Here is a 10,656-nt window from a genome sequence, read left to right as displayed (position 1 = left end):
CTATTGGATGTTCCTGAATGAGGTTCAGACAGAATGACACAATACAGCACTTCTAAAAGTTTCCATTTCATCTCTTCTCATTCCTATTTTAGTAACCTTTGACATTTGGAGAAACAAAAGCCTACATTCATTTTTGTACTTCTCTCTCCCCAGGGCCTTATTCAACAATTGTCAGAGGATATTTTGTACCATTGATAGCAATAACAGCCTCTAACCTGCCTGCCCTTCTATCACTTTGAGTCCAAGACAAGGCAACAGAATGCAGGGACAAGTGAGTCTTGTCTTTGTCAGTTTATTTGAGATTCATCCTTCTTGTTGTATTTTAGATTTACAGTCCCACTCCCCACCCCGGTGTCATCTGCAAGCTGAAATCTGAACTGACACACCATCTACTCTGGTAGCTGCTTATAAAGACTAGTTGTAATTAGGCACAACGTGGGCTACAATGTAAGTCTGTGTTGCTAATAACAAGTGGGATGTACAGCATTGAGAGACAAGAAGTGCCCTTTATTCCCATTTATGTTACCGGAAAAATAGACATACATAAAACCAGTGCCACGTTAAGTTTTTTAAGGCAATAAAAGTGTTTTGAATTCCTAGACATCCTACGAGTTTCAGTTTTATAAAATGTGCCATCTATTTTCTTTCTTTTCCCTCAAGTCTTTTAGCATCACACATTTAGCCTGGCTCTTTCCCTTGTCTAGAGGCCAGGGAGGGTTCCCAGCATATGCTTATGCAAGAAGAGGGATGTTTGCCTTCTTTCCAACCTTGCCCCCGCACTCTCCTCGTCATGCAAAGCTGAGAAACAGAAACACTATACAGATCCTTTGGAACCTCCTGTGTGCAAATTCCAAAGGAGTTTAAAGTTCTAGGGAGGAGTTCGAAGTACACAGAGACCAAGAAGTGTGTTCCTTCCCTAGCCAAGTGTTCCTGAGGGCAAATCCCTCTGGTCTCCATGGGTACCTTTCACTATGCCCACCATGTAAGACACTGGCTTCTCTCCTTATTGTTGTACAGAAAAGAAGCTCATGTATTCAACAGCCAGGACTGCGCTCAGTCATACTGCTGAGCAGATACCTAGTGACCCAGGAGACAATTGGCTTTAGTTTTAGTTTAGTAGGCATTTATTGAGTGCTCATTGCATGCAAGGCTCTTGACTGGGGATAAATAGATGAATAAGCCCATGTCACTGACCAGGAAGGGATGATTTTCTATCAGAATAGTTAGGTGGATGACAAGATAAGAAGACACTGTAATGACTATAATAGAAGTATAATCAAGGTTTGATGAAGGGTAGGGAAGAAAGTATGGGAAAGGTGATTTAGTTATTTTTCCTTGGACAGGAAGCTAGAGAAAAGGAAGGAGAAAAGAATTTTAGAGACGGAGTTAACATTGAGCTTGGGTCTTAAAATATAGGAATTGGATGAGTGTGGTGGCTCATGCCAGTAATCCCAGCACTTGGGGAGGCCAAGGAGGGAGGACCTCTTGAGTCTATGAGTCCAAGACCAGTTTCGGCAACATAGGGAGACCCTGTCGCTATACAAAATAAAAATAATAAAATACAGGAAATTATGTAGAAGAGAAATAGAACTGAAAGGAGGCTGTCCATGCTGCAAAAAACATCATGCGCAGAGACAAGAGGCATGACCACAGTGTGGCTCAATGGTGAGTAGTTCTATGTCATTAAGCTGTAGGGCAAACGTGGGCAATGCCTGAAACTGTAGACAGGTTCCAGGTTGTGAATTGTCTCCTCACCTTGTATGAGTTGTTACAGGCTTTTTAGGAAGGAACAAACATAAGCAGATTTTTAGAAATAAGAGAATGGCTTCACCAGAGAAGACCAAATCAGAATGACAATGGTGGTGGGTGCTAAGTTACTGGTTGGTGTTGGGGCCAGAGAAAAAAATTTAGGAGACAGCAGATTTCCATCAGGTGGAAATGATGCAATCCCAAATCAACCCTGGATAAAGATGATGGCACAAGTGAGAAAAATATTTGTAGATAGAGTTGGTTTAATTTGGCAACTGACTAATTAGGTAGGGGTAAAAAGGGATGGGAGGAGAAAGTAGCTTCCTTTGTTGGATTGCCAATGTTTGAAAAACACTGTGATTTCCTCGGCTCATGATACAATAAGGTTTATGTTGTATGTATCTTAGGATCTGGGACCTTATTATGCTGAAATAGATTGATTTTGATAATTCAGTCTATTTCATTCTTTAGTCGTACCCATCACTCTTTAGCTGATGTAGATAACATTTATAACTTTTGGCATTTTGCATTATAATTGGTGTGAATATTTTATGGAAAATTGTACCCCAGTGTGAAAACAGCAAGTTCAACTTGCAAAACTGTGTAGCATTCCGACGTAAGATATCGCTAAGCAGCAGCACCATTTCCAGGACTGCTTATGATACCATGTCAAGATTCAGACACCCCATCCAGAAATAAGGCATAAATTTCACTATCACATATTAAAGATAAACACAACAGGGATAGGAATGCAACAATAATATCAAAATAAATGTAGTGCTCTGAGACTAAAACTCTTCATCTAACAGCAACACGTTGAAAGAGGGAAGAACCAATCAACCAAATGAAACAAAAACCAATGCCTTGTTTGATTTCTTTTCCCTTCATAGTCAAAAAGGTATCTAAGAGAAATTATATAGAATTTTAAATAATGGCTCTAGGGATTCCTAACAGAAGGACAATATTAGGTCACAGCCATCATATTTCTGATAAAATCAAGTATGTTCTTTTGGAAGAGGCTTAAATTTTTTCATTTGTAAGGTCACAATAGTCTGTCTGCTTTTTCATTTTCACCTGATGCCTTGCTAATGCCTATCATTTTTCGCTATGGGGTTTTCTTAGGTAAACTGGTGTGACTTGTGGTGGGTGGTATACTTATTAAGTTAATGAAGAATACTTAAAACTAGGATTTTCACACTTAGGATCAGACAGGCTCTGGGCCACTATTCCTTATTCTTATCTCTCTACAGCACAGGAAGAACAAAGGAGGCCACTCAGACTCCAGGCTCCACACAAACCCAACTCTTCCACTTACCACATTTGTGACCTTGAGAGAGTCCTTCAATCTCTTTTTACCTCCATTTCTTAGGGAGAGCGACAGTACCCAATTGTGGAATTGTTATGAATATTAAATGAATTAATCTATACAAAACACTTAGACCAGCCTCTGACACACATGAAGCCGCATGTAACAGTTGTTGCTCTTGTAAGTTATTGGCGCTGCTGATCATTCTGAACTTTTCTCCCTTAAATGCACAATAAGATCCATTGCATTCAAATCCACAGTAGGACCTTACTGAGCTGCAACAATTGACTAATAAATTGCTACCATTTTATTTAAAAATGATCTTCCCCCAATTTTTAATTCCATCCGTTGGTATCTGGTTTTCTTCTGCGTACACTGTGGTCCTGCGCTCCTAGGAGACAAAAACTCACCATACAAAGAACTACATTATTAAAGCAGCCCCCAGCCATTATTTCATTTTAGTTTCTCTTAATTTCCTTTAACTTCATTATGTAACTTTGTAATTATTGAAAAATATAGAAAGGAAACATCTTTAAAATGCACAACAGGGTATGCGATGTTGGTTCCTAGAACTGAGGAAAAGTATCTTGCCCCAATGTCAAAAAAGATTTATCTTTCTATGCTAAAATGAAAATTCTGAAACAAAGAAATATTACATGAGCTATGTTGACGCATCATAACAGTAAGAAAGCCTTATTCTTTGGGTGTAAATTTTATGTTTTTGTTTTACAGTTCCAAAAATCTATGCATTTGAAAAGTACAGTAACAGAAACTTGTTATAAGTTAAGTTTGCATTGCTGTTGGTTGATTTGGTACATGTTTCCATTTCTTTCACCCTGAGTTCCCTGCAGTTTTATGACAGAAAATGAAGATATTTGGAGCCTGCTGAAGAATTACAAACACTTGAGGTGGCAGGAGCAAGGGCCTGAGGCCATGCCCAAGATGCAGGTGTTCAGAATTCCAATCCCTGCCTTAGCAAGGGCTTGCTGAGTGCCCTTGAGCAAGTCACTTTGCTTCCCTGGATTTATCTCCTCCCTGCTAGGATGAGGATATTAATGCTCAGCTCCCACATGGGAGAATCAAGTTCATTAAGTAATTAGAAAACAAGAGTCTCTTCCCATAGACCTCTGTAGGAAATGAGAATTTAGTCAGATGATTCTTAAGTGTTCTGGAAAACAAAAAACAAAAATTAGACTGAGAGTTAAAGAAAGAAAAATTTAGTTGTCAATACATAAGATTGGTGGAGGCTACCTCTTCATTTTACCTAAGCAGGAAAAAATAATATTTAAGTACACATATTATTTCCAAATAAAATTCCACTCTTTTCTCTCTCTCTCTTTCTCTCTCTCTCTCTCTCTCTCTCACACACACACACACACGAAATACCCTTCCTCATTCTTTTTTATTTTTAAGTCCTGCACCTATTTGGTTTCAAAATAGGAGGCTTCTACATAAAATTATCAGCTTTAAAACAATGTTTGAAATAATTAGGTTACAAATTCTGGAGCCCTTTAATGTGGTTGCAATTCTATAACTATCTGTGCATTCCATGTGTGGCCCTATTAAATGTACCAGGCACCAATGTTGCTGGCTGTCAAGAAGCAAAATGAAAAATAGTTTTAATAGCTGCTCTTTGACCTGTTTTATATTTTATGTCAATTATAACAGCACACAACCATGCATAATTATGAAGCATAGATGCATTAAAATGTACACATAATTTGTGTTCTTATGGCAACCATTGCATTAGGCTCTAGAAAACAAACCTATTGTTATAAGTCATTTGCACATTAATATATTAGTATTAAATATCGAAGACAGATTTGTCTATCCATCTGTTTTGAGTCATTGTAAGTAAATATATCTTTTTGGAGGGGTGGACAAAATCTCTACATAAATGCACTGTAGGTACCATCTGCACCATATATTATAATACAGAGTTTAGCACCATCGTGCATAGCAACTCCAGCAAAGACGGTGCCATGTGATTGTCATTTGAATGTCATTTTTAAAAAATGATCTGGTATATGGACAGAAGGAGGATTTTTTTTTCTGGCACTGCCATGAAAATTCCTTCATTTGACTATCCTGTGGCTTTTGGATTTCTTTCTTAAAAGCTTACATTTTTCCAAGGATAAAAGAAAAATAATTATTTTAATGAGGGGTAAATGAACAAAAAAGTATGTTTTCTCTATGGCAAAATTAGTAAAATACCACAGAAAAATTGCTTTAAAATATCTTATAATTGTAACAATGACCTGAGAAGCAGGTAACAGACCCAGAAAATGACCTTTCTATGCTACAGATGAGGAAACCAGGGATTTTTCTACTAGATGACAAAACAGAGTTATCAAAGAACAATCAGATAACTCCAATTTTAACTTTTCAGCATCCTCATAATTTTACAGAGAGTGAAGCTGCTGGAGTGGAGGACATAGGAGAGAGATACCAAATAAGAAACAGAAATCAGACCTCCTCGTCCCAAGTTTTTCCATTTAATACTTTCATGTTCATAAATTTAATGGAAGTAAGACTCCACTCTCCTGTCAGCTTTGACCCTATTTCTCTACCTCTGATCAATTGCTTTAGATATGCATCTGACCTTACTTCGTCTGAAAGTTCATATGTAGAATCCATAACAGTCGAACTGATAGAAACAGAGTAGAATGGTGGTTTCCACGGGCTGCTGGATAGGGAGAACCTGGAGATGTTTGTCAAAGAGTACAGAGTTGCAGTCAGACAGAAGGAATAAATGGTAAGTATTTAAGGTGGTGGATAGTTAATTAGCTTCAGTCAACCATTCCACGCTGTATAATATAACATCACTGTGTACCCCATGATTATATAGGATTATAATTTGCCAAAAAATTAAAAGAAAAAGTAGAAATAAATTGGCAAAATAATGAGCATTTCAGCAAGGAAAAAAAATCAAGGCAGAAGGTTGAGGGATGGGAGGCAGAGGCAGCAATGAACTGTTTCCCCGAAGTCCTGACTGAAACAGATGACTATTTGAATTTCTACTTGATTCGCTTTAAGTGATCACGTTTTTATTTGGGTGACCAGAGAGAACCAGAACAATTTCAACATGCCTTTCTGAAGCTTCATCTAAGGTGTTTCACTTCTCTGTTCTTTGCTTCTTTTGTTAGATGTCAGTAAATATAGATGTAAAGAATGTTTATTCCATTTCCACATAACCAGACTTTGAATTCAGGGCATTTCTGGGATGATTTTAATCTACAATGACTACTTAATTCACTCATATATTTACAAGTGTAATATATATTATGCCCATATAATTCACCATATTTACAGTTTACAGGCATTACATTCATTGCCAAAGTATCACCCAGATATTATTTAAAGCTTTAATTTGTTTCAATTCCAAGAAGTTTCTCTAGGATCTATAAAATACTTGTCTCTAAATGCAATATCTCTGTCTTTAAATAATCATGTAAAATGTAAAGTGTTTGGAAGAGGATTGGAAATATCTGGCTTTGATTGACTTTTTTTTTTTTTTTTTTAAACTTGTGACACTATGGAAAGAAAATTGTTCTGTACTAGTATACCGCATTCCTATCAAAGATTAGCCAGATAAACGGAATAATTTTCTGAAGAGAAAGGGGTTCTAATGGAAGAAAATAAAAACAAGGGAGAAATAACTGATGAAGAAGGAAGAAAATATGTGCCTGAGTAATTGAAGGCAAAAACACAATGAGAAAGGTTCTAGTAGTGAATCTCTATCTCAGATTTCTAGAAAGAGCTATCAAAATTCAGACAGTAGGTATACAAACACATTGGAACTCATGCCTCTGAAGCTCAACACTGAACATTTCAGATAGTTCTGGAGTGTGTCATGGAGCCACCCATGAGACTACCTGGCTGGCTTCATGCCACACCGTGTTTTATGGGATAAGATTTTGAGTCTCACAGGCACTGAGAATGGACTGGGGATGAAGACTTGAAGGAGATCACAAAGCCGAATCTGACAGGCCCTTTTGAGAGTGTTGCGGTACACTTAATTTAAAATTATATGCTTTTCAAATTTTAAATGCTAAAGGATCACCAATTTAAAGAAAATGGCAGAGTTAGTTCCTCACAGGGCAACTTACTAAATATAGTCTTCAGAATGAAAATAATATAGTCGATCCTATATTATTTACTCATTGTTTTAGGCACTATTTCCTCAAATCCATTTTTACAACACAAAATTGATATTTGTTTAGCTCACAGACATTTGACAAGTGTATCTGTAGTTTGCTTACTCTCATGTACTAAGATGGAGTTTTTATGCTTTTTAAAAATTGTTATTATTGATTCATTTTACCCATTTAAATTCCTATTTTTTTCCTTCTATTATGCCTGTATGTGTTATGTGCTGATTTGACAACATAATTCACTGACTTCCAAGGCTGCTTCATTTTTCTACACTTAATTATCCCAACCCAACTAAAATTAACTTTTCAAAATAGCATTCTTTCACATGCCAGTTATAAAACTGACTACAAAGAAAGTTCTATACATTTTGGTGGATAATACTTCGAGCCAAACTGTCTAAACTGATGGAGACTCTTTATCATTATATTTAAACATCTTAGATTTTTCTCCAATTTGTCTTCTTTACATAACTTCTTTTTCCTTAGTGAAGTCTACTAGTTTTATTCCTATGTCACCATCTTTGCCCTCATTTTCCAGGAAATGGGACAAAGCAACTTCTGTAGAAATACAAAACCCCTTACTTGTCACAAGTGTCAGTCGAAACATTGCTTTGTTGATCTCTGCTTGGTTTTGGTTTTCTTTACATTCTAAGGAACTTCTTTATTAATACTTTTATTTTAAAACTGTATATATATATAAAGAAATCACCGATTAGACTCATCCATTCAACATTGGCTTATTCATTCATCTGTTGCATATTGCCAGAGCTAATAGGCAATATTTACACATTTGGCAAAAGTTACCATCCCAGGAGCCTGGCTTCCTCTGGATATTATAAGGTATCCAACATCAATGACAATGCTTCTGGGTTCTGTAGTCGGGGAGGCACAGCTGCCAATCTGTGTAGCACTAAACCTTGGGGTGGGACCAGGGCCCTCTATCAAATGGACAGGATCAATCTTTAAACATACAGCACACAGCAGCATTGCTCAGTACTTCAAACTTGGGGATAGGAGATTGGTGCAGCATTATAATGGATATCCTAATTTAATTAAAGAATAATTATCATAGAGCTACAGGTTAGAACATAAGATTTCCGAAAAAAAGATATTTCATTCTATCTTTAAACATTTAAAAATTATGTGAAGCCCCTAGAGGATTTTTGATTTGATAAAGAAAAAAACTTTTGTAAAATCATATGCAATTTGGCTTTCAAATGATTTTAATATTTATCATAGAAACAATATATGCATCAGTATATAGATTTTTAAAAGGTATAGGTAATTCCCTATGCATCTTCAGATTTACTTAACGGAAGTCTGGATGTCCATGTAAAGTCATGTCGGATCTGATGACGTATTTTTAATGGCATTACTTACTTGTCCTAACAACTGAAAGACTTTTTTTTTTTTAAGGGAAATCTGTCTGGTACTCAACTAGAAACATCCTGGGGGTGGTAGGAGTTTTCATTTTCAAAGCTATCATAAGCCAAAAAGATTTACTGAATGCCACTATGTGTCAAACCTGTTTAGATTCAAAATATCAACTGCCCTCAAAAGGTATTGAGTTTTATATTGACCAGATGTTCCACTTAGTTGCCTATCTTGAAGAAGAAAATGAGAGGCTTGCATTGACTTGAGAACTACCTCTCTGATTAGGTGCTTTTGTGATTTTTATAAAGATTGAACTTCCCAGGGTTGGTTAAAGAATAATATGGCCCTGATAAATCACTGATACGCAGAAAAAGGCCAAAACTCTGCATTTCTGAACCACCAACCGGTAAAGAAAACAGGGCAAGCCTTGTCTTGCCCACATGACAAAAATCAGGTTACTCAAACTATGTAGTGATACTATGTAGTGATAATGACCGCTGAATGTAGTATAAGCAAATATTTGTTATGGGGCCTACATGGTAAGAATGAAAAGGACTTATTCATTTTACTTTGGACCCTTCCTTGGGTTTGAACAGAAAAATCAGACTGATGAAATCTCAACACTTGGTCCTAGACCAGCAGACTGCTCAAGGAAGAAAGCACTAGCTCTTGTGAGGTCAGACCGGGTTTGACAAAGTTGCAGGGAGGTTGCGCTAAGCACTGCTGGCATTTGGGAGTTGCTGTGAAAGGCTACAGGAAGAGATTTCACTCTTCTTTTAACTTGGTGGCCAGCCTGCAAGCTAGTGTGTGAGTCCTTTTCCCCTAATCCATACTGTTCAATTGTCACGAAAGCTTGTAAACAGGAGCCTCCATCAGTTACCTCAGAGTGGTCTGAACAAACTAACATCATAACAAGAGTGTTTATGGAAAAATGCTTAAGCACTGAAGCAGAAAGGGCTTAGCACTGATCAGACCTCTCTTCCACCTTTATTCTTCACTGTTCACATTGAAATGCAAATATCAGCGCAGGGTTTCCACTGGCGTGCCACTCACAAATTGAAAAGCAGTTTTTATCTATGCAAATGTAAGCATGGTAATTGAAGTTAATCAATCAATGCTAGCTTTCACTAAAACCTTGAACATGATTGAATAAAGTAATTATCATTCAGCAGAAAATGATGAAGTTGTAGACAGCATGAACCTTATTAAAGGAGGATTTTGAGTCACAATGGCTTAATTTAGCTAACAGCCCAGCCTTAGCCCAAGCAACATACTACTCTTGCTGCCTAGAATTGTTTTACGATTAAAAAACAACAACAACAACAATAATAATGGGGGTGGGGGAAGGCGAAGGTAAGGATAAAGTAGGGGCTTTATTATTTTTAGAGTGCTTACATTAATAAAAAGTACTTGTCATGCTAGAAAAGAGAAGCCATAATTAACATCTTTAAAAAAGCTCTAAATAGATCAGTGAACAAAGATTGCTATGACATTTTTGATATGCCCAACAGCAATAACAGCCTCTTAATGCTATTATTATATTTCTAACATAAATGGGTGAAATAAAGTGAGCACCTCAGAAGTTTTAGTAAAAGAAACACAAAATTAGAAAAATATTCTCATGTGCAAAAGTAACCTGAGATTTTGCAAATCCAATGCTAATCTCTTAAAAGCATGATGTCGAATATAATGTGTATTGTTTTAATTGGTTTACAGGAGTTTCAATAATAAAACATATGCTGTGTTTTGCACAGTCTTTCAAATATTTCATTTTTTTTCCAGAGTGCCATATATTCAATTACTTGCTTTGATTTATAAAAAACAGTCCACCAGAAGGTGTTTTACCTTTAATTCTAGGTTACTTTTTTTCCAGTTTCTCTAAACTCTTATCTATTTTTACTTATGACTTAAATGCTTTTCTTTAGAAACAAAATTATTTTATATTAAGCCAAAGTTTAGTATTATTGTTGAAAAATCATTTCAGGTAGTGTAAGGGAAATAATGCATCTCTGGAAAATGTAATCAACAGTTAGTGTGTAACATAATGTAAACTGATTATGGAAAGAGGTTCCA

Source organism: Macaca nemestrina, chromosome 11 (assembly GCF_043159975.1).
Source record: "Macaca nemestrina isolate mMacNem1 chromosome 11, mMacNem.hap1, whole genome shotgun sequence".
NCBI lineage: Eukaryota > Metazoa > Chordata > Mammalia > Primates > Cercopithecidae > Macaca > Macaca nemestrina.
Note: the sequence above shows the minus strand (reverse complement) of the source record.